Source organism: Bombina bombina, chromosome 1 (genome assembly GCF_027579735.1).
Source record: "Bombina bombina isolate aBomBom1 chromosome 1, aBomBom1.pri, whole genome shotgun sequence".
In the NCBI taxonomy this organism is placed as follows: domain Eukaryota; kingdom Metazoa; phylum Chordata; class Amphibia; order Anura; family Bombinatoridae; genus Bombina; species Bombina bombina.
In genome coordinates this window covers 1,257,988,645-1,258,014,676 of record NC_069499.1, presented here as the reverse complement: position 1 = coordinate 1,258,014,676, position 26,032 = coordinate 1,257,988,645, and the positions used below count along the sequence as shown (strand labels likewise).

The window sequence follows — 26,032 nt, the reverse complement described above, 5'->3', positions numbered from 1 at the left end:
AGATGCCGCTTGGATCAAGATGGTTGCCGGTCTGGATCGCCTCTTCTTCCCGGATAGGATGAAGACTTTGGACCCTCTTCTGGACTTCTTCAGTGGATGTCTAGCCCCCGCTTGGGTTGGATGAAGATATCGGAGCCAGGACCGATCGGTGATACCCGGTGAGGTGAAGACAAGGTAGGAAGATCTTCAGGGGCTTAGTGTTTAGGTTTATTTAAGGGGGGTTTGGGTTAGATTAGGGGTATGTTGGGGGGGGTATTGTATGTTTTTTCTTACAGGCAAAAGAGCTGAACTTCTTGGGGCATGCCCCGCAAAGGGCCCTGTTCAGGGCTGGTAAGGTAAAAGAGCTTTTAACTTTAGTAATTTAGAATAGGGTAGGGCATTTTTTATTTTGGGGGGCTTTGTTGTTTTATTAGGGGGCTTAGAGTAGGTGTAATTAGTTTAAAATTGTTGTAATATTTTTCTTATGTTTGTAAATATTTTTTTATTTTTTGTAACTTAGTTCTTTTTTATTTTTTGTACTTTAGCTAGTTTATTTAATTGTATTTATTTGTAGGAATTGTATTTAATTAATTTATTGATAGTGTAGTGTTAGGTTAATTGTAGGTAGTTTATTTAATTAATTTATTGATAGTGTAGTGTTAGGTTTAATTGTAACTTAGGTTAGTATTTATTTTACAGGTAATTTTGTAATTATTTTAACTATTTTAGCTATTAAATAGTTCTTAACTATTTAATAGCTATTGTACCTGTTTAAAATAATTACAAAGTTGCCTGTAAAATAAATATTAATCCTAAAATAGCTACAATTAATTATAATTTATATTGTAGCTATATTAGGATTTATTTTACAGGTAAGTATTTATCTTTAAATCGGAATAATTTTATTTAATAAGAGTTAATTAATTTCATTAGATGTAAATTATATTTAATTTAGGGGGGTGTTAGTGTTAGGGTTAGACTTAGCTTTAGGGGTTAATACATTTATTAGAATAGCGGTGAGCTCCGGTCGGCAGATTAGGGGTTAATAAGTGTAGGTAGGTGGAGGCGACGTTGAGGGGGGCAGATTAGGGGTTAATAAATATAATATAGGGGTCGGCGGTGTTAGGGGCAGCAGATTAGGGGTACATAGGGATAATGTAAGTAGCGGCGGTTTACGGAGCGGCAGATTAGGGGTTAAAAATAAAATGCAGGTATCAGCGATAGCAGGGGCGGCAGATTAGGGGTTAATAAGTGTAAGGTTAGGGGTGTTTAGACTCGGGGTACATGTTAGAGTGTTAGGTGCAGACGTAGGAAGTGTTTCCCCATAGCAAACAATGGGGCTGCGTTAAGAGCTGAACGCGGCTTTTTTGCAGGTGTTAGGTTTTTTTTCAGCTCAAACATCCCCATTGTTTCCTATGGGGGAATCGTGCACGAGCACGTTTTTGAGGCTGGCCGCGTCCGTAAGCACCGCTGGTATTGAGAGTTGAAGCTGCGTTAAAAATGCTCTACGCTCCTTTTTTGGAGCCTAACACAGCCTTTATGTGGACTCTCAATACCAGAGTTATTTTTATGGTGCGGCCAGAAAAAAGCCGGCGTTAGTTTTTCGGGTCGTTACCGACAAAACTCCAAATCTAGCGGTAAGGAAATTGGATGCTGAGGACAAAGCTGAAATAAATATTCTAAAAATATAACTGGAGAGATGGATCAAAAAGAGAAAATGATATGGTGGCAAAGAAAAATAAGGGCCTGCTCTAAAAAGAGTGAACCATTTATTTTATGTTAAAAGCAAGTTTGTATATGTATATTGGCAGAAGATGCACTGTTTCTTTCATGTAATTAGCAAGAGTCCATGAGCTAGTGACGTATGGGATATACATTCCTACCAGGAGGGGCAAAGTTTCCCAAACCTCAAAATGCCTATAAATACACCCCTCACCACACCCACAATTCAGTTTTACAAACTTTGCCTCCCATGGAGGTGGTGAAGTAAGTTTGCGCTAGATTCTATGTTGATATGCGCTTCGCAGCAGGCTGGAGCCCGGTTTTCCTCTCAGAGTGCAGTGAATGTCAGAGGGATGTGAAGAGTATTGCCTATTTGAATTCAATGGTCTTCTTCTATGGGATCTATTTAATAGGTTCTCTGTTATCGGTTGTAGAGATTCATCTCTTACCTCCCTTTTCAGATCGACGATATTCTCTTATATACCATTACCTCTACTGATTCTCGTTTCAGTACTGGTTTGGCTGTCTACTATATGTAGATGAGTGTCTTAGGGTAAGTAAGTCTTATTTTTTATGACACTAAGCTATGGTTGGGCACTTTATATGTAAAGTTCTAAATATATGTGTTTAAACTTATATTTGCCATGATTCAGGATAATCAGTATTCCTTATTTTCAGACAGTCCGTTTCATTATTGGGATAATGCATATGGAATATTTTTTTCTTACCTTAAAAAGAATTTTTTTCAATTGACTTTTTTTCCCTGTGGGCTGTTATGCTCGCGGGGGCTGAAAATGATTCAATTTATGCATCATTTTTGACGTTCAGACGTTTTTTTGCGTGTGGCATCATACTTGGCGCCAAAAAATATGGGCGTTGCTCTTGGCGCCAATAATGTGGGTGTCATTTTTTGGCGCCAAAAAATGTGGGCGTCATTCTTGTCTCCACCTTTTTTTCACATTATTTCAGTCTCATTTTTCATTGCTTCTGGTTGCTAGAGGCTGATTCATTTGGCATTTTTTCCCATTCCTGAAACTGTCATTTAAGGCATTTGATAATTTTGCTTTATATGTTGTTTTTTTCTATTACATATTGCAAGATGTCTCAACATGACCCTGGATCAGAATCTACTTCTGGCAAGACGCTACCTTATGCTGGTTCTACCAAAGTTAAGTGCATCTGTTGTAAACTTTTGGTAACTGTTCCTCCGGCTGTTGTTTGTGATAACTGTCATGATAAACTTTCTAATGCAGATTGTGTTTCCATTAGTAATAATCCATTACCTGTTGTTGTTCCTTCAACATCTAATATTCAGGATGTCCTTGTTAATGTAAAAGAATTTGTTTCTAAATCTATTAGGAAGGCTCTGTCTGTTATTCCTCCTTCCAGTAAGCGTAAAAGGTCTTTTAAAAATTCTCATATTTCAGATGAATTTTTAAGTGACCGTCATCATTCTGACTTATCTGTTTCTGATGAGGATCTATCTGGTTCAGAAGATTCTGCCTCAGATATTGACACTGATAAATCTTCATATTTATTTAAGATGGAGTTTATTCGTTCTTTACTTAAAGAAGTGTTAATTGCTTTAGATATGGAGGAGTCTAGTCCTCTTGATACTAGATCTACTAAGTGATTAAATTCGTTTTTTAAACCTCATGTAGTTATTCCTGAAGTTTTTCCAGTTCTTGATGCTATTTCAGAAGTAATTTCTAGGGAATGGAATAGTCTGGGTACTTCATTTACTCCTTCTCAAAGGTTTAAGAAATTGTACCCTGTGCCATCTGATAGATTAGAATTTTGGGATAAAATCCCTAAAGTTGATGGGGCTATTTCTACTCTTGCTAAACGTACTACTATTCCTTCGACGGATAGTACTTCCTTTAAGGATCCTTTAGACAGGAAGATTGAATCCTTTCTAAGGAAAGCTTATTTATGTTCGGGTAATCTTCTTAGACCTGCTATTTCTTTGGCTGATGTTGCTGCAGCTTCAACTTTCTGGTTGGAGGCTTTAGCGCAACAAGTGTCAGATAATAATGCTTATAGCATTGTTAAACTTCTTCAACATGCTAATAACTTTATTTGTGATGCCATTTTTGATATCATTAGAATTGATGTCAGGTATATGTCTTTAGCTATTTTAGCTAGAAGAGCTTTATGGCTTAAATCTTGGAATGCAGATATGACTTCTAAGTCAACTTTGCTTTCTCTTTCTTTCCAAGGTAATAAATTATTTGGTTCACAGTTGGATTCTATTATTTCAACTGTTACTGGAGGGGAAGGAACCTTTTTGCCGCAGGACAAAAATCTAAAGGTAAATACAGGGCTGCTAATCGTTTTCGTTCCTTTCGTCAGAATAAAGAACAGAAGCCTTACCCTTCCCTTAAAGGAATGGTTTCTGTTTGGAAACCTTCTCCAGTCTGGAATAAATCCAAGCCTTTTAGAAAGTCAAAACCAGCTCCCAAATCCGCATGAAGGTGCGACCCTCATTCCAGCACAGCTGGTAGGGGGCAGGTTACGATTTTTAAAAGATATTTGGATCAATTCGATTCACAGTCTTTGGATTCAGAATATTGTTTCTCAAGGATACAGAATAGGTTTCAAGATAAGACCTCCTGTGAGAAGATTTTTTTCTCTCTCGCATTCCAGTAAACCCAGTAAAGGCTCAGACATTTCTGAAATGTGTTTCAGATCTAGAGTTGGCTGGGGTAATTGTGCCTGTTCCAGTTCTGGAACGGGGTCTGGGGTTTTACTCAAATCTATTCATTGTACCAAAGAAGGAGAATTCCTTCAGACCAGTTCTGGATCTAAAAATATTGAATCGTTATTAGGGATGCACTGAAATTTCGGCCGCAGAAACGTTTCGGCCGAAAATGGCAATTTTGGCTATTTCGGTTTTCAGTTATTTTGCCTGTTATTTTCGGAAAAATTATTGTGTAGCATGTTTCAAATTTGATGCTAGCCTAGAACTGCTGTTTAAGTTCATTACTTGACTTACTGTTTTGCATATAATAAGTTTTCTATGACTATACTTTAATTGGTAAAAAAAATACTGTTAAATCTGATTCTGTTACATAGAACTAAATAAAGAATACAGTATATTGATATTTAATATTTTAATTAGGGATGCATTTAAATTTTGGTCGCAGAACATTTTGGCCGAAAATGGCATTTTTTGCCTGTTTTTTTTTTTTTTCTTGGTAAAATTGTGTAGCATATTATTGTTTTAAGATATTTTTGTCCAATTTAGTGTATTACTTTCAATAAAAGTGTGGGCTTTTTTTTTATTGGTCTGAAGGTTTTCAATTCAGATTCATTCATTAAATAGTCTAATTATGCAAAATAAAATAAAAATTTGAAAAATAAATTTTCGGTATCGGTTTCGGTTTTCGGCCAAGTGCATCCTGGATTTTCGGTTTCGGTCCAGAATTTCCATTTCGGTGCATCACTAATCGTTATGTAAGAATACCAACATTCAAAATGGTGACTATAAGGACTATTCTGCCTTTTGTTCAGCAAGGGCATTATATGTCCACAATAGATTTACAGGATGCATATCTTCATATTCCAATTCATCCAGATCGCTATCAGTTTCTGAGATTCTCTTTTCTAGACAAGCATTACCAGTTTGTTGCCCTTCCGTTTGGCCTAGCAACAGCTCCAAGGATCTTTTCAAAGGTTCTCGGTGCCCTTCTCTCTGTAATCAGAGAACAGGGTATTGCGGTATTTCCTTATATGGACGATATCTTGGTACTTGCTCAGTCTTTACATTCTGCAGAATCTCATACAAATCAACTTGTGTTGTTTCTTCAAAAACATGGTTGGAGGATCAATTTACCAAAAAGTTCATTGATTCCTCAGACACAGGTAACCTTTTTGGGTTTTCAAATTGATTCAGTGTCCATTACTTTGTCTCTAACAGAGAAAAGACGTCTGAAGTTGGTTTCAGCTTGTCGAAATCTTCAGTCTCAGTCATTCCCTTCGGTAGCTTTTTGCATGGAAATTCTAGGTCTCATGACTGCTGCATCGGACGCGATCCCCTTTGCTCGTTTTCACATGAGACCTCTTCAGCTTTGTATGCTGAACCAGTGGTGCAGGGATTATACAAGGATATCACAACTAATATCCTTAAATCCCAATGTTCAATCTTCTCTGACTTGGTGGTTGGATCACCATCGTTTAATTCAAGGGGCCTCTTTTGTTCGTCCAACCTGGACTGTGATCTCAACAGATGCGAGTCTTTCAGGTTGGGGAGCTGTATGGGGATTTCTGACAGCGCAAGGGGTTTGGGAATCTCAGGAGGCGAGATTACCAATCAATATTTTGGAACTCCGTGCGATTTTCAGAGCTCTCCAGTTCTGGCCTCTTCTGAAGAGAGAATCGTTTATTTGTTTTCAGACGGACAATGTCACAACCGTGGCGTATGTCAATCATCAAGGGGGGACTCACAGTCCTCAGGCTATGAAAGAAGTATCTCGGATACTTGTATGGGCGGAATCCAGCTCCTGTCTAATTTCTGCGGTTCACATCCCAGGTGTAGACAATTGGGAAGCGGATTATCTCAGTCGCCAGACGTTACATCCGGGTGAATGGTCTCTTCACCCAGAGGTATTTCTTCAGATTGTTCAAATCTGGGGACTTCCAGAAATAGATCTGATGGCCTCTCATCTAAACGAGAAACTTCCCAGGTATCTGTCCAGATCCAGGGATCCTCAGGCGGAAGCAGTAGATGCGTTGTCGCTTCCTTGGAATTATCATCCTGCCTATATCTTTCCGCCTCTAGTTCTTCTTCCAAGAGTGATTTCCAAAATTCTAATGGAACGTTCATTTGTACTGCTGGTGGCTCCAGCATGGCCTCACAGGTTTTGGTATGCGGATCTCATTCGGATGGCCAGTTGCCAACCTTGGACACTTCCGTTAAGACCAGACCTTCTATCTCAAGGCCCATTTTTCCATCAGGATCTCAAATCATTAAATTTGAAGGTATGGAAATTGAACGCTTGATTCTTAGTCATAGAGGTTTCTCTGACTCAGTAATTAATACTATGTTACAGGCTCGTAAATCTGTGTCTAGGAAGATTTATTATCGAGTCTGGAAGACTTACATTTCTTGGTGTTCTTCTCATAAGTTCTCCTGGCATTCTTTTAGAATTCCTAGAATTTTACAGTTTCTTCAGGATGGTTTGGATAAAGGTTTATCTGTAAGTTCTTTGAAAGGACAAATCTCTGCTCTTTCTGTTCTTTTTTCACAGAAAGATTGCTAATCTTCCTGATATTCATTGTTTTTTACAGGCTTTGGTTCGTATCAAGCCTGTCATTAAGTCAATCTCTCCTCCTTGGAGTCTTAATTTGGTTCTGAGGGCTTTACAGGCTCCTCCGTTTGAACCTATGCATTCTCTGGATATTAAATTACTTTCCTGGAAAGTTTTTTGTTCCTTTTGGCCATCTCTTCTGCTAGAAGAGTTTCTGAGTTATCTGCTCTTTCTTGTGAATCTCCTTTTCTGATTTTTCATCAGGATAAGGCGGTGTTGCGGACTTCATTTCAATTTTTACCTAAGGTTATGAATTCTAACAACATTAGTAGAGAAATTGTTGTCCCTTCATTGTGCCCTGATCCTAAGAATTCAAAGGAGAGATCTTTACATTCTTTGGATGTAGTAATAGCTTTGAAATATTATGTTGAAGCTACTAAAGATTTTAGAAAGACTTCTAGTCTATTTGTTATCTGTTCTGGTTCCAGGAAAGGTCAGAAAGCTTCTGCCATTTCTTTGGCGTCTTGGTTAAAGTCTTTGATTCATCATGCTTATGTGGAGTCTGGTAAGTCCCCGCCTCAAAGGATTACGGCTCATTCTACTAGGTCAGTTTCTACTTCCTGGGCTTTTAGGAATGAAGCTTCTTTTGATCAGATTTGCAAAGCAGCAACTTGGTCTTCTTTGCATACTTTTACTAAATTCTACCATTTTGATGTTTTCTCTTCTTCTGAAGCAGTTTTTGGTAGAAAGGTACTTCAGGCAGCTGTTTCAGTTTGATTCTTCTGCTTATGATTTCAGTTTTTTTCATTATTACGATTAAAACTTTTGATTTGGGTTGTTGATTATTTTTTCAGCGGAATTGGCTGTCTTCATTTTATCCCTCCCTCTCTAGTGACTCTTGCGTGGAAGTTCCACATCTTGGGTATCTGCTATCCCATACGTCACTAGTAGGCCTGTCAAAAATAATCGTTTTGACGATGCATCGCGATGCGGCATGAAACGATTCTGCATCGATGCGCTGAGACGCGATAATCGATTAACGTTACCCACGTGACCAGCCTCCAGGAAACGTAAAAGAAAGTGCGCGAAAGTGCGCGGTACATCGTTTTGACGTCACTGACGTCACGTCACCCAATAAAGCAACATGGGCGCTCATGGGCGGTCTCTTGAAGTGCCGAAGTTACGCAGTAGGAGCAAAGCAGCAAAGCAGGAGTTTGTTGCCTGAGATTGATGATGGTACACGGCGGTATACTACAGCTACACGGCGGGCTCATTTTTATTTTGTGGGAGACAGAGGAGGAGACCTATGGTGAGAATTAGACTAACTAACTGTTTGTTTAGTTAATAGTTACCAAAACGTTGTACATTTTGCCAATGCCATGCCATAATTGCCATTGCCATGCCTGCCTATTGCCTCAACTGCCTACTACTTGCCAATAGGTAAGAGCAAATCAATAAGGGGTACACAATCACATTTATTACACAATAAGGGGTAACAATTAAATACTTGCCTTATTTACTTAACGTAGTATGCTGAGCTGACTGAGGCTCAGGCTGCTGCATAATTAATTGCTGCATTATTGAATAATATTGCATATATAAAAAATGTATTATAAATAAATATAGTATACTATTATTGTCTAATAATGTCTCTATTAGTCTAATCTGTATCTATTATCTACATGTTTTTCACATGGATGGATGGCCTGGTCTGAAGTTCTAATATTTTAATAATATATTAATTCAAGAAAGTGCATGCAATTTTAAACAACTTTCCCTATTATATAATTTGCTTATCCTTTGTTGAAATGCATAGCCTCCTCCTTGTGCACAAAGTATTATATACTTATAGTAAGTAATGTGTGTGCTGTGCAATGCATTGCTAATATGTCATCAACAAACGATATCTGAGAAGTATGAAGCAAATTAAATAATAGAAGAGTTAGTTATGATGTTTATTTAAAATTGTATTCTCTATCTGAATCATGAAAGTAAATGTTTGGGTTTTTGCACCTTTAAGTGTGTAATATATTACAGTAACTGTGTCAGTGAGTGAGTGATGTCCCCTGCAATTATCACAATGCAATTTGTTTTAAAATTTATGTTCGCAAAATGTATGGCATTGGCAAAGTAGTTGAAGTTACTAGTACTTGTTGATTTTACATTTGCGGCTTGACATTTTGACAACTGGAACTTAGTGTATTTTCTTTTTTTTTTAACACTGACAGAGTTTGACGTTGACAACAACATCATCCGTCACATATGTACATGTCATGCTAAAATGACAGAGGGAGACAAAAAAGATAGAGAGATAAAAAATGCACCTAGCATTTTAAAAGCAAGCATCTGGGCACATTTTGGATTTTATGAACATACTGGAAAGCACGAATTGGACAAGACACACGCGGTTTGTAAAGCCTGTCACACAAAAATTAAATACCTAGGGAATACTACTAACTTGAGAAATCACGTTAGACGTTTTCACTCTGAGATGCTAACCCCTGCCGCTGTCGCCAGTGCCACTGCCAAGGAAATAACAAGACTAGCTGAAGCTCATCAGCCAAGAATTGATGCAATGCTGTCAACTTTGCCACCCAACTCTGAAAAAGGGAAGAGAATAACCAAAGCTGTGGCAACTTTCATAGCGAAGGACCTACGGCCTTACTCTGTTGTGGAAAACCTTGGGTTTCGCAACCTGTTGAAGACACTAGAGCCACGTTATAAGATCCCGTCACGCAATCACTTAACAGAAAACGTTATACCTGCACTCTACCAAGAAACAAAAGCTCAGGTAATTGCATCAATGAGCCAAGCCAGTCGAGTCGCACTAACGTGTGATTCATGGACTTCAGTCACGACGGAGTCTTATGTAACAGTAACTGCACATTACATTAGCAAGGACTGGAAGATCTTGTCGCATGTGCTGCAAACGAGAGCAGTTTATGAGTCTCACACGGGTTCTCATCTGGCGGAGCTACTGTCTCGTGTCGTGGAAGAATGGCAGCTGTCCGATAAATCTGTAGTGCTTGTGACCGACAATGCTTCGAACATGATTGTTGCTGCTCAAGTTGGAAAATTCCCTCATGTAAAATGCTTCGCCCATACACTGAATCTCGCATCCCAGCGGGCGCTGAAAGTGGCCACGCTCTCCAGGCTTTTAGGCAGAGTGCGACGAATATCAACATTTTTTCACCGCAGCACTACAGCAAACCACTGTCTGAAAGAAAAACAGAAATGTCTTGGCCTGAAGAATCATAAGCTAATAACTGATGTGACAACAAGGTGGAACAGCTCATATGACATGGTCGAGAGGTTCCTAGAACAGCAACCTGCAATCTGTGCCACATTGTTGTCTCCAGAAGTCAGAAAAAGTGAGTCAGATCTCTGCACTCTCAACGAAACAGATGTGTCAAATGCAGAGGATGCTGTGAGTGCATTAAAGCCAATGAAAGATGCAACCACACTGATGTCAGAAGAGCGCAATCCAACTGTTTCTCTCATTGCCCCTCTAAATGCACAACTGCTCCAGAACATGACAGACACCATGGGAGACACACCCATGATCCATGAGATCAAGAATGCCATCAAAACAGATCTCCTGAAGAGGTACAGCAGTGAGGCAGAGAAGAAGATACTTTATACAGCCTCTGCCCTGGATCCTCGTTTTAAGGGACTGCCTTTTATTCTCACAGAGGAGGAGAGATTGGAGATATACAGAGGAGTGACTGAGGAGGCTGCATCCTTGGAGGTAATTTTAATTGCATCATGTTTCTTGAATAGATGTGAGCTGTTGTATGCATTTATTTATGCATTACTGTCTCTCTGAGCACACACATAGCATTAGCTGGCTGGCTGCTCGAGGTAATAATGAATGCTATTTTTTCTATTCTTTTGTTCAAACACAGATTGAGTGTACTAGTACAGTTACATCTAGGAGGACAAACGTGGATGAAGTGCCACTGCCTGAGGGAAAAGAAACTCTGGAAGAAGAATCAGCCATCGAGGAGGATAACCCTTCTCCTCCCAAAAGAAAGTCCACATCGCTTCTCATGACTTTGCTGGGACAGTCTTTCACTGACACTGAAGGTACAATAGAACCCAAGACCCCCTATGCCAAGGCTGAAGAGGAAATAGAGAAATATTGTAAAGCCCCATCTCTGCCTCTCACTGAAGACCCTTTGAAATGGTGGCATGTACATGAGGTCATATTTCCCCTCCTCTCTCATTTGTCAAAGCGATACTTGTGTATCCCAGGTACAAGCGTGTCTGCAGAGCGGGTTTTCTCCACTGCAGGAGATGTGGTAACGGCTAAAAGAAGCACCCTCAAACCAGAGCATGTGGATCAACTAGTGTTCTTACAGAAAAACCTACATATTCCATAATTCTGAGTAGTGATTCAGGTTTATAATATTAATATTTAATGTTTTTTGGCACATCCAGAAGAAAGTGCTGTGTGCCCCACTGCCCAGTGCAGACTACTGTTAAGTTATTTTATATTTGTTACTGTTATATAGCTTATAGCTTTTTGAAAAATGAAGCTTAAAACCTTGAGTAAATCTTTGTTGGATCACAAAATATACTAGTACACTACACGACACGACCGACCACGTCACTCTGTCACAGTCACACACACACACACACAATACAAAAGAAACAACACACAACTGCACACACCTCATGTGTGCGTGTCAGTCAGTGTCACCCTTCACCATGATTCACTCTTTTTATTATGTGTGTTTTTTTTGGTATTGTTTGACTGTGTGTGACTGTGACTGTGTGTGTGTTGTGTAACAATATATTTGTGATCCCATAAAGATATTGATAATCAAAGTTAGTAAATCTAGTAGTTCAATGCTACTTCTTGTTTAATGTCTATTACTACTTCTAGTGTTACTGTGATGTTTGCCAATCAGGAAGTGCTCTGTTTTGTAGATGTTGTGCTATTGTTACAGCACACCCCTGTATTGTTTGCAATGCAGTGAGTGCATAGTGCACACTGCATAAGGGATTATTAATATTATTCATTCACACTAAAAAATTGTCTATTTTAAATAGACCCTTTAAGAAAGATATCATATGTTTTTGTTTATGATCCCAATTCCCAATCCCAAATGCCATCCCACCCACTCCCAGGCAGATCTGTAGGGGTTAACCGAATATAACCAACCAGTTAACAATAACAATGTGTGTACTGCAGTGTCTAACTGTCTCTTTATGAGTGTGTGAGTGTGTCTGTGAGTGAGTGCCAGTTTGAAAAGTTTGTATGTATCTCATTCTCTATGAGTGTGTGTGAGATGAGTGTATTAACTGCCTTTGAATTTTTTTGTTTGTATGTGATTGTGTGTCTGTCCCAGTGTCACTGTCTAAGTGTCTATGAGTGTGAGTGTGACTGTGGCTGACTGTGGTGCCATTGAATGTTTTTGTTTGTGTGTGTGTCCCACTGTGTCTCTAGTGTCTGAGTGTCTAGTGAGTGTGACTGTCTAACTGTCTATGAGTGCACTATGCAGAGAGTGAGACTGAAGCCAAACCCCACTATAGGGGAAGGAAAAGCCTTGAGTAAACCTTGAGTAAATCTTTATTGGATCACAAATATACTGTACACTACAGACAGTACAGCACACACACAGTGCCACACACAACAGCACAATACAAAAATAAAGCACACACACCTCAGGTGAGTGGCGTGCCACCCTTTCTTCACCATGATTTACTCCTTGATGTCTGTGTCCTTTTTTATGTATTGTTTGTTTGTGTGTGACTGCTGTGTACTGTTCAGTGACAGACTCAGTCACTATTCAGTTGTGTGTAGTACTGCTTTAACAGTAACTAATAACTAACTAATTATATTTGTGATCCCATAAAGATAATATAATCATCAAGAAGAAACTGTAGTTATAGTAGTTCAGTTCAATGCTACTTGTTTTAAATGTCTCTCTCTCAGTCTCTAGTACTATTGTAAGTCTGTAACTGTGTAAACTAATTGTATATGTCACAATCACATGTGTGTTGTGTGCACACTCTGTGCTTTTGTGTTGTGTTCCAGATTCTTCACGTGATGTTTGTTTGCCACAAATTGACAGTCATGAAGGCACAGTGGACTGCACCTGTAATTTTGTACCTATAAGGGATTTATGTTTTGTTTTCTGAGGACAATTTTCACACAAATAAGGTATTATGGTGGTAACTTAAGCTTAACCTATCTATTTGGGTTTTAATTTAATGTCTATTATATTATTATTACTAAGTAAGTAAAGAAATTAAATTAAAACCAACATAGATAGGTTAGACATTTATTTGTTGTTCATGTTTCTTTACAAGTGTATAGTGTACTACTTACTAATATATAATATATACATTTAAATATTTTCTTTTACTGAAGAAGTACACTGTGAGCACTGCACTTTTTACACTACGTACTCTGTAACTACAGTTTGATGCCATAATATTGTTTCCAAACCAATACAACAATTGCCATTTAGTATTTACTGTTCTATAAACTGTTGTTGTCTGCTGTGTTCAGACTTTGCCACAGGAAGAGTGTCCTTTTTTGAGCTAATAAAATAAAAAAAGAGTTTATTTCAATACTTTGACTTCTTGAATTTTTTTTTCTGAAAAATTTAAAAATTGGGCAGAAATAGTGCAGTAATCGTGATGCATCGCGATGCATCGTAGAATCGAATCGTATCGAATCGTTACGATGATAATCGTAATCGAATCGAATCGTGAGACAGGTGAAGATGCGCAGCTCTAGTCACTAGCTCATGGACTCTTGCTAATTACATGAAAGAAAACCTAATTTATGTAAGAACTTACCTGATAAATTAATTTCTTTCATATTAGCAAGAGTCCATGAGACCCACCCTTTTTGTGGTGGTTATGATTATTTTGCATAAAGCACATTTATTCCAATTCCTTATTTTTGATGTTTTCGCTCCTTTCTTATCACCCCACTTCTTGGCTATTCGTTAAACTGAATTGTGGGTGTGGTGAGGGGTGTATTTATAGGCATTTTGAGGTTTGGGAAACTTTGCCCCTCCTGGTAGGAATGTATATCCCATACGTCACTAGCTCATGGACTCTTGCTAATATGAAAGAAATGAATTTATCAGGTAAGTTCTTACATAAATTATGTTTTTACAATGCCACTTTAACTGACCTTAAATACCACTTAGAATGTGTTTACATCTGTAGACAGACACACAGTATAATTATAAGATATTTAAGTTTTTTGCTATAGAATAACATTTTTTAAACAAATTAATATCTTGTTTGCTGTAATTGTTTTTTATAGCCATACTCCACCCATCTGTGGCCTTATTTGGAGAAGCCAATCTGGGCTTGAGGCTGTAGCTGGCAAGGCTGTCCACAATCATTTTGTTAGTATAGAGTGCATTTTTTTTATCAGTTCTTACCTATTAACACGAAGTAGGAAAATATATGTAGCAGTGTTAGCCTTGAGAAGTCTGCAGTGTGCTTTTTCAGTTCTGGTTATTAGAAAAAACTCATTTTTCAGAGCTAAATTACATGAAAAGGGTATAAAATAAATGCTAAAAGTATTTTGCAAAGTGTTTTTTTGTTTTTTTTCTTCTTCTGTGCATAATTAAAACATACAAATACTGGTGGTAATCTTAACATTGACACTTCTTCATCTAGAGAGGCTGCTTATTGTACCATTTTCCTAAAAGGCAAACAGCATTTCTATTTATTTCATGTTTTAAAACTTCCATCTTTATTTTATGTTTGTTTTTATTCAACAAAAGAGGTAGGAACATGAATATGATGTCATTGTGCACAATCAACTTTTCAAAAGGTGAATACATCTTGAAAAATCCAGAAAGTTAGAAAGCTGAACTGGATTTTTTTTTATATTTAGCTTGTTGGGTACTGTGCTGTCTTGAGTAGTAGAACCGGTAAGGTTTCATTCTGATAGAACTGTATAAATGTGTTGTAGATGTATAATTACAGCATGCTTTTGGGTTCTCTTGTTTGTCAGTCACATTTATAACTTCATTGTCATTGTGATGTAGTTAAAATGATGCTTCCCACACCTTGACTTCACAGCACCATATTCTACGCAGATAAAATAGAGGAGGTACATTTTGAAATTCATGAGAAAGAAGAATCACCTATGTTGGTGTGTGCGTGTATATGTCATTATTACAAGTTTACTTGCTATTTAAAGGGAGTGGCTTTTCAACTATAACAAATGTTATGGTATTTAAACAATCTAGCAGGGCAGGTAAGACACTCATTTCCCATTTTTCCTTTGAAGGATTAACAAAATAATTTCTTAAAAATTCCCTTTTATCTCTACATGCGGATGCATTGCTAACTGTGGAGCAAGTGCAGTGGTTGTTTTTGCTGTGGGCTTGATACCTAGAAGAAATGATTTGCTGTGCCTTTGTTACACATGGCTGAACAAAAGTTTATTTAACTCCAAGCTGTCATGCAAGTAGCTCCTTCCAGTGCTTTAGTGTGTGCATGGCATTGAATGCCCTCTCTGTACCAGTGAAATGTAACATTACTTCCCTGCAAACATCCTGCCTTTTTACTAGGAGCATGAGGGCAAATGTTGGGCACCAGTTTTCTGCGAGGTGCAATGGCTAAGTTTGTTTTTTTTTTCTTAATGTATTTATAGATTCCTCCAGACATGATTAATTGGATCCTGGGAGCTGAAAGGCATCCTGCTATGTCTGAATAACATTTACACAATTTCTGAGGTAAGTTTTTTTTATTTATTTTTTTATTTATTTATTATTTTTTTAAACTTTTATTTTATTCCACTCAATTTGTGTCTCATCCTTTTAAATTTACAAATAAAAATGTTGTTTCTAACATAAAGTTGTGCACAAATGCTTCAGGCTTCACTATAAGCTCCTAATTGTTTTGCTGGCAGAAGCATCCATGGTAGGCAATGAACTTGACATGACTTGACTTGTGTGAAACCCACTTGTCAAGCGAATAATCAGCCAGTAACTGATTTAGCAGAAATTAGCAGTTTTCTTCCAGGTTGCATGTTTATCAAATGGCAAAATAAAGAGTGTTATTTAGGATCTTTTTGTTTAAATTGTATAATGACTTTGTAGCTATCCATAGAAATGTGCTTACGAGCTTGACCTTAATTAAGCAGTTCTACAGCAGTAATGCTGGCATGGTTAATTAAGCAAGCTAAATCAGAGCTTGACATATGCTGTAAGCTAGAGAGCCATGATTCTTAAATTCTAACTCCTGCATTTTTGGCTTCTTTTAAAAAAAAAAAAAAAAAAAGCCGTCGACTCATTTTTGTGGTTGACTCTAAAGTTACAAATTCACGTTTCAACTTCTGTACTAAAACAGGTTGAGGAAAATATGTGAACTATCAATACAGGCTTATTTGTGCAGTTGTTTTAGAAATCATTCTTTACTTAAACAAGATGAAATGTTTTTTTACCTCTGTGATTACCTTGTTTCTAAGCATCTTCTGATGGCCCCCGGATCACATGACTTTTTTTATTTATTATATATTGACTTGCATTTAAGCCAATTAGTGCTGTGTTGTTAGCATCCACAGGTGTAAGCACAATGTTATCTATAGGGCTCACATGAACTAGCTTCCCCTGTTGTGAAAAGCAAATACGAAAGCATTTGATTATGGAGCTGTCTTTAGGGACTTAGAAACAGACAGAAATTTAGAGGTTTAAAGGTTATAAAGTATGTTGATATAACCATGTTGGTTGTGCAAAGATGGGGAATGGGTAGTAAAGGCATTATCTATCTTTTTAGAAAATAAAAAAAAATTGTGTTAACTGTCCCTTTAATGACAGTTTAAAAGCCATGTGATGATAATGTTAATTTATTTAAGATGTTTTTATTGAAATATCTGTGGTTGATGGGCATGTGCATTATTGATAAAAGAACTTTGGTGTAGATTCATTTGGGTATTTTTTTTTATTGTGGTCTGAGCTCTGTGGTGCAAATGATTAGGCAATTGTCCAAGTTCTGAACGTAATCAAAACCTAGAATTTGAGCTATATGTTTGTTCAACCATAATTTACCTTTTTCACATTAAAGTGAATGTAAACTGGAGCATAGTCGCTCAAGTCATAGGATAGAATTTAAAAAATGAATGAGACTTTCATTCATCAAATGTGTAGTATATATACTTATCTTCTGAGTTTTTTTACCCTGTAATGCTATAAGGATAAGCACGCCATATTCATCAATTGATTGACAGATGACGAATCTTCAATCCACCAAACGTTGTTTCTCCAACATTGGTGTGTCCGGTCCACGGCGTCATCCTTACTTGTGGGAAATATCTCTTCCCCAACAGGAAATGGCAAAGAGTCCCAGTAAAAGCTGTCCACATAGTCCCTCCTAGTCTCCGCCCACCCCAGTCATTCTCTTTGCAGTTGCACAGGCAACATCTCCACGGAGATGGTTAAGAGTATGTGGTGTTTAGTTGTAGTTTTTTATTCTACTATCAAAAGTTTGTTATTTTAAAATAGTGCTGGTATGTACTATTTACTCTGAAACAGAAAAAGATGAAGATTCTGTTTGTGAGAGGAAGATGATTTTAGCAGCAGTAACTAAAATCGTTTGCTGTTTCCACATAGGACTGTTGAGATGAAGTAACTTCAGTTGGGGGAAACAGTTAGCAGACTTTTCTGCTTAAGGTATGACTAGCCATATTTCTAACAAGACTGTGTAATGCTGGAAGGCTGTCATTTCCCCTCATGGGGACCGGTAAGCCATTTTCTTAGTCTCAAACAGAATAAAGGGCTTAATATGGGCTGTAAAACTGGTAGACACTTTTATGGGCAAATCGATTGCTTTATTTGAGCATTTTATACATGTTTATGCTTGAAATTCACACTTTTAAGCTTGGGGAATGTTTTTTAACGTCAGGCACTGAGTTAGACACCTTTCCAGTCAGGAAGGGCCTTCCCAGTTGTAGGCTGAGCCTCATTTTCGCGCCATTACTGCGCAGTTACTTTTGAGAGCAAGACATGCAGATGCATGTGTGTGGATCTGAAAGTAGTTGGAAAGGTTCCTAGAAGGCTTCATTTGGTATCGTATTCCCCCCTGGGTTTGGTAAAGTCGCAGCAAAGGCTGTAGCTGGGACTGTAGAGGGGTTAAAACTGTAACCGGCTCCGGTTTCGTTATTTTAAGGGTTAAAGCTCTGAAAATTGGTGTGCAATACTTTTAATGCTTTAAGACACTGTGGTGAAAATTTGGTAAATTTTGAACAATTCCTTCATACTTTTTCACATATTCAGTAATAAAGTGTGCACTGTTTAAAATTTAAAGAGACAGTAACGTTTTTGTTTTAAAACGGTTTTTGTGCTTTATTGACAAGTTTAAGCATGTTTAACATGTCTGTACCTTCAGATAAGCTATGTTCTATATGTATGAAAGTCAATGTGTCTCCCCCTTCAAGATTTTGTGATAATTGTGCCATAGCGTCCAAACAAAGTAAGGACAGTGCTGCCACAGATAGTAAAATTGCCCAAGATGTTTCATCAGATGAAGGGAGTAGACATAGTTCTACATCATCTCCTTCTGTGTCTACGCCAGTTTTGCCCACGCAGGAGGCCCCTAGTACTTCTAGCGCACCAATGCTTATTACTATGCAACAATTGACGGCAGTAATGGATAACTCCATAGCAAATATTTTATCCAAAATGCCTACATATCAGAGAGAGCGCGATTGCTCTGTTTTAAAAACTGAAGAGCAGGAGGGCGCTGATGATAATTGCTCTGTCATACCCTCACACCAATCTGAAGGGGCCATGAGGGAGGTTTTGTCAGATGGGGAAATTTCAGATTCAGGAAAAATTTCTCAACAAGCTGAACCTGATGTTGTGACATTTAAATTTAAATTAGAGCATCTCCGCGCACTGCTTAAGGAGGTGTTATCTACTCTGGATGATTGTGACAACCTGGTCATTCCAGAAAAATTATGCAAGATGGACAAGTTCCTAGAGGTTCCGGTGCACCCCGACGCTTTTCCTATACCCAAGCGGGTGGCGGACATAGTAAATAAGGAGTGGGAGAAGCCCGGCATACCTTTTGTCCCCCCTCCTATATTTAAGAAATTATTTCCTATGGTCGACCCCAGAAAGGACTTATGGCAGACAGTCCCTAAGGTCGAGGGGGCAGTTTCTACTCTAAACAAGCGCACTACTATTCCTATCGAGTTGTTCCTGTCACTACAGCAGCGTGGTTCTGGTTCGAGGAACTAGAAAAGTCGCTCAGTAGAGAGACTCTGTATGAGGAGGTTATGGACAGAGTTCACGCACTTAAGTTGGCTAATTCTTTTATTTTAGATGCCGCTTTGCAATTAGCTAGATTAGCGGCGAAAAATTCAGGGTTTGCAATTGTGGCACGCAGAGCGCTTTCCCTAAAGTCTTGGTCAGCGGATGTATCTTCCAAGACAAAATTGCTTAATATCCCCTTCAAGGGTAAAACTCTCTTTGGGCCAGAATTGAAAGAGATTATCTCAGACATCACTGGGGGAAAGGGCCATGCCCTCCCACAAGATAGGCTTTTCAAAGCCAAGAATAAGTCTAATTTTCGTTCCTTTCGCAATTTCAGGAATGGACCGGCCTCTAATTCCGCATCCTCTAAACAAGAGGGTAATGCTTCACAAACCAAACCAGCCTGGAAACCGATGCAAGGCTGGAACAAGGGAAAGCAGGCCAAGAAGCCTGCTGCTGCTAACAAAACAGCATGAAGTAGCCCCCGATCCGGGACCGGATCTAGTAGGGGGCAGACTCTCTCTCTTCGCTCAGGCTTGGACAAGAGATGTTCAGGATCCCTGGACACTAGAAATAGTCTCCCAGGGTTGTCTTCTGGAATTCAAGGAACTACCCCCAAGGGGAAGGTTCCACATGTCTCACTTATCCTCAAACCAAATAAAGAGACAGGCATTTTTACATTGTGTAGAAGACCTGTTAAAAATGGGAGTGATACACCCAGTTCCAACGGCGGAACAGGGAATGGGATTTTACTCAAATCTGTTTGTAGTTCCCAAAAAAGAGGGAACTTTCAGACCAATTCTGGATTTAAAGATCCTAAACAAATTTCTCAGGGTTCCATCGTTCAAAATGGAGACCATTCGAACTATTCTACCTACAATCCAGGAAGGTCAATTTATGACTACCGTGGATCTCAAGGATGCGTATCTACATATTCCTATCCACAAGGATCATCATCAGTTCCTAAGGTTCACCTTTCTGGACAAACATTACCAGTTTGTGGCCCTCCCATTCGGGTTAGCCACTGCTCCAAGGATTTTCACAAAGGTACTCGGGTCCCTTCTAGCGGTTCTAAGACCAAGGGGCATTGCAGTAGTTCCTTACTTGGACGACATTCTGATACAAGCGTCGTCTCTCTCAAAGGCAAAGGCTCACACAGACATCGTTCTGGCCTTTCTCAGATCTCACGGATGGAAAGTGAACATAGAAAAAAGTTCCCTGTCTCCGTCGACAAGAGTTCCTTTCTTGGGAAACTTCTAAACGCTTGTCAAGTTCTTCATTCTATTCCACGTCCTTCCGTAGCTCAGTGCATGGAAGTAGTAGGGTTGATGGTTGCAGCAATGGACATAGTTCCTTTTGCGCGAATTCATCTAAGACCATTACAACTGTGCATGCTGAAACAGTGGAATGGGGACTATACAGACTTTTCTCCAGTGATTCAAGTAGATCAGAAGACCAGAGACTCACTCCGTTGGTGGCTAACCCTGGACCACCTGTCCCAGGGAATGAGCTTCCACAGACCAGAGTGGGTCATCGTCACGACCGACGCCAGTCTAGTAGGCTGGGGCGCGGTCTGGGAATCCCTGAAAGCTCAGGGACTTTGGTCTCGGGAAGAGTCTCTTCTCCCGATAAACATTCTGGAACTGAGAGCGATATTCAATGCTCTCAGGGCTTGGCCTCAACTAGCAAAGGCCAGATTTATCAGATTCCAATCAGACAACATGACGACTGTTGCTTATGTCAATCATCAGGGGGGAACAAGGAGTTCCCTGGCGATGAGAGAAGTGACCAAAATAATAGAATGGGCGGAGGATCACTCCTGCCAACTATCTGCGATCCACATCCCAGGAGTGGAAAACTGGGAGGCGGATTATCTGAGTCGTCAGACATTCCATCCGGGGGAGTGGGAACTTCACCCGGAGATCTTTGCCCAATTAACTCAATTATGGGGCATTCCAGACATGGATCTGATGGCGTCTTGTCAGAACTTCAAGGTTCCTTGTTACGGGTCCAGATCCAGGGATCCCAAGGCGACTCTAGTGGATGCACTAGTAGCGCCTTGGACCTTCAACCTAGCTTATGTGTTTCCACCGTTTCCTCTCATTCCCAGGCTGGTAGCCAGGATCAAGCAGGAGAGGGCCTCGGTGATCTTGATAGCTCCTGCGTGGCCACGCAGGACTTGGTATGCAGACCTGGTGAATATGTCATCGGCTCCACCATGGAAGCTACCTTTGAGACAGGACCTTCTTGTACAGGGTCCATTCGTACATCCAAATCTGGTCTCCCTCCAGCGGACGGCTTGGAAATTGAACGCTTGATTCTATCAAAGCGTGGGTTTTCAGATTCTGTGATAGATACTCTGGTTCAAGCCAGAAAACCTGTAACTAGAAAAATTTACCATAAAATATATAAAAGATATATCTGCTGGTGTGAATCCAAGGGATTCCTATGGAATAAGATCAAAATTCCTAAGATCCTTTCCTTTCTACAAGAAGGTTTGGATAAAGGATTATCAGCGAGTTCTCTAAAGGGACAGATTTCTGCGTTATCTGTCTTACTACACAAACGACTGGCAGCTGTGCCAGATATTCAAACATTTGTTCAGGCTCTGGTTAGGATCAAGCCTGTTTACAGACCTTTGACTCCTCCCTGGAGTTTAAATCTAGTTCTTTAAGTTCTCCAAGGGGTTCCGTTTGAACCTTTACATTCCATAGATATTAAGTTGTTATCTTGTAAAGTTTTGTTTTTGGTTGCTATTTCTTCTGCTAGAAGAGTTTCTGAGCCTCCGCCCTATCTTGTGTTCCATTCAGATAAGGTTGTTTTGCGTACTAAGCCTGGTTTTCTTCCAAAGGTTGTTTCCAACAAAAATATTAACCAGGAGATAGTTGTACCTTCTTTGTGTCCGAATCCAGTTTCAAAGAAGGAACGTTTGTTACACAATTTAGACGTAGTCCGTGCTCTAAAATTCTATTTAGAAGCTACAAAAGAGTTCAGACAAACATCTTCTCTGTTTGTCGTCTATTCTGGTAAAAGGAGAGGTCAAAAAGAGACTTCTACCTCTTTCCTTTTGGCTTAAAAGCATCATCCGATTGGCTTACGAGACTGCCGGACGTCAGCCTCCTGAAAGAATCACAGCTCACTCTACTAGGGCTGTGGCTTCCACATGGGCCTTCAAGAACGAGGCTTCTGTTGATCAGATATGTAAGGCAGCGACTTGGTCTTCACTGCACACTTTTGCCAAATTTTACAAATTTGATACTTTTGCTTCTTCGGAGGCTATTTTTGTGAGAAAGGTTTTGCAAGCTGTGGTGCCTTCTGTTTAGGTAACCTGATTTGCTCCCTCCCTTCATCCGTGTCCTAAAGCTTTGGTATTGGTTCCCACAAGTAAGGATGACGCCGTGGACCGGACACACCAGTGTTGGAGAAAACAGAATTTATGCTTACCTGATAAATTACTTTCTCCAACGGTGTGTCCGGTCCACGGCCCGCCCTGGTTTTTTAATCAGGTTTGATGAATTATTTTCTCTAACTACAGTCACCACGGCACCCTATAGTTTCTCCTGTTTTTTCCTCCTGTCCGTCGGTCGAATGACTGGGGTGGGCGGAGCCTAGGAGGGACTATGTGGACAGCTTTTGCTGGGACTCTTTGCCATTTCCTGTTGGGGAAGAGATATTTCTCACAAGTAAGGATGACGCCGTGGACCGGACACACCGTTGGAGAAAGTCATTTATCAGGTAAGCATAAATTCTGTTTTCTCCCCGGGCTGTGACGTTATTAACTTATTAAATATTGCTTTTTACAGGACAAATAGGGCTTTCTTTTGACATCAAATACGTTTATATGAACTATAATTTAACATGAATAAAATCTAAGTAAGAGTGAGAAATTAAGACATGTTGTGTTTTCCAAGCTTAAACACACATTTTTTTTAAAGTGAATATCATAATCATGCAATAAAACGCTCATATTTTTGTTCAGCGATGTTCAACAATACCCCCCATGTAAAGGTTTTCAGGTGTTTACAAACCTGAATATGAGTTCTGCCCATTTACATGGAAATTTGACACATGGATTTTCTGGGCCTATGTCACCTTTGAGACAGTATTGCAGCCCAAAAATAAAAATTATCCTCATCATGGCATACCATTTTCAAAAGTAGACAACCCAGGGTATTCCAAAAGGGGTATGTCCAGTTTTTTTTTTTTTTTGTAGCAACTTAGTCACAAAATAAGGGACAGGCCAATGGGGATCCAGAAGTCAGAGTAGTCAGTATAAGCCAATAAGTTGGTACAGGCAGCTGACAGAGTAATCGCCACAAGATAGGTCAGGAATACAAAATAATACAATAAACCAAGAACACCTACAGATTCCTTTAAATCAATAGTTTAACTCTGTATGGAATATTCTGAAACCACCTGTAATACATAGCTCAGGTAGAGATGGGCAGGAAGGGCAATAGTAGCAGGCTGGGGGTGGGGACTCCTACAAGTAAAGTGCTTGCTGCAAAGTCTCTGGGCATTCTCTGATTCAAATTTGGGAGGATTAGGAGTCAGGTTAAACAAAATATCTGAAAATATATTTAGTGTAAATTCCAGGAAATTGTATGGCTTCCCTGTGGCTCCTATTTTGTACAGCACATATGAATTATAGACTGTTATCTGTGTTAAGTATATGGCTAAGGCGGGTCTTGCATTGAACCAGATATGGTTGTATGCACTGATCAGCTAAATCTACTCCCTCCATATATCTGCAGTACTGAACAACGCACTGTTTTTTTGGATTTGTGCATCTTTTCCCCTGACAGACACTGGCACTGTATTTTCATCATGCATTGTGTATGCTTCTTTTCTGTCAGTGTACTGAAGGGCCAGCACTTTATCATGGCGTAAGGATGATGTTGTGCTTTTTTGTTGTATGTCAGCTTCTGGGGGAAACCTGTGCAATTTTTTTCCACACTGTACCACAGGCTATGGTTTCAAAATAAAATACTTTTTTTTTAAACAAATCTATGATGGTATAGTGTTCTAGCCATAGATAGTAGCCTTTGTTTAGCAAGGGTAGGAGGAGATCCTAAACAATCTTGCTATTTGTGCCACTAGAATCTGGACAACCAGGTGAATCAAGATGGCTGTCTGTCTTTGCCTTCATAAATGCGAAATACCCCGGTATAACTTGTAGTGCATTTTCACGATTTATAAAATTTGATTCCATAGCTTGAACGCTTAAATGAATGCTTAGTTTGAATATATTGCTTAAAACTCAATCTTCCCTTAAATTACACAAGGGATTCATTTACACAGATGTTCTGCTCAGGTGTGTAATTTTCAGAAAACTTTTCAGACAGGTGTTTGATCAGGGCCGTATCTTGTATAGCCTGTCAAGGGGTCAGTTTTTGGGGGGCACTGGGCATTATCCTTAAAATGCAGAAACCGCGGCAGCTTTTCTCTATCCCTCTTCATAATCCCTAGGAAAAGAGGGGTAGCCAGGATGGGGTGCTGGTGCGAGTAGAAATCTATGCTGGGTTTTTTCACTATACCCATTACCAAGATCAGTGCCCAAAACATTTTAATTTCGGTTGGGGTCAGTGAGGTGCCAGGTGTTATTTTTTTCTTAACGTGCTGAGAATTTGGATATGCCGACCGATACTGGCTGGAATATACATTTTTTTTTTTTTTTTTTTTGAGTAGCTATATTCTCAAACATGTAGGCGAGAAACAGGTTAAAATAATTTATTTGCTCACAAGCTGAAATGCTTGCTATGATGTTATCAGTTGCCGTAAATGTTTGTATGGCTGGGAACACTATAGCTAGTAGTGTCACTTAGGGGCTCTATATCTGATGCTGTTAGAGGGTCCCTATCAGATCAAGCAAAGGTGTCGCTCTCTTAATCCTTTGCGAGAATGTTGTAAGTTTCCTCTGCAATATAATATGATGCAAAAGGGGAAATGTTTTTTTATTTATTTTTTTAACTCCTGCCTTATACTAAATCCCTCAACCCTCCCACCAGTTAACACCACCCAACAAGAATCTAAAGAGCACTAAAAGGGTTACATTTCTTCTCTTTTCTTAGTACACTAACCGTGTAAAAAAAAAATAAAAATAACGGTTAATCAGACAGAACACACCGATCAGACTGATCACAGACAAAGGGCAGGGCAGTGATCAAAAACAACAGGAAAGGGTTTAAAACCTAAAAATAAAAAAAAAAAACCAATGACAAAAAGGGTCAAATTGTAACTAAAAAAAAAAATGCACCCCAAAAGTAATAAACAGTAATATTGTACTGATCAGTCATCACAACAATAACACTGTGATCAGCAATGAAAGGGTTGTTATATTTTTTTTTTTATGAAAACTGTAAAGAACTTTAGGACACTATATCACTGAATGTCTGTCTTCCTCTCTCGCGTCAGATCGCACTGAACCGAGTGAGGAAGTGGGAACAGTGCTGACAGCCAATGATTGCACTCATTGGCTGTCACATTGTATCAGTGATTCATTGTCACTCTATTTAAGCACTGGTTGGATTCATGGGGACTGCCTGAGTTGCCAGGTAAGTCCCCCCCAGTCGGATCTAGTGCTCATTTTGTAACAGAGGGGGAGCAGGACGCCACACAAGTTAGGATGTCCCATGGCTTCCTAACAGTAATAAAGCCCAATGCTTTTAAGGAGTCATGGGAAGTCCTAACGGTGTCTAGAGGTTAATTAGGATAGCATATTTTATAATATCAAGTGTCTAAATGTGATATCATTAAAGTTTGAGGCGACCTGAGCTTATGCCCAGTGCTCGTAAAAGTGTGACTTTTCCTTTTTTTGTGTTTTGGATTAAGCACATAATCTTC

The 26,032-nt window shown here is 39.2% G+C and overlaps 1 protein-coding gene across 3 annotated transcripts in view; it reads left to right on the top strand.

The window, feature by feature from the left end:
* The window catches only part of ZDHHC7 (zinc finger DHHC-type palmitoyltransferase 7), a 211,452-nt gene that overhangs the window by 27,682 nt on the left and 157,738 nt on the right, over positions 1-26,032 (top strand). For all 3 annotated transcript variants that reach the window (XM_053700886.1, XM_053700893.1, XM_053700899.1), the window contains exon 2: positions 15,589-15,670. The gene's annotated coding sequence lies outside the window, so the exon portion shown is untranslated. The remainder of the gene's footprint in view (positions 1-15,588; positions 15,671-26,032) is intronic.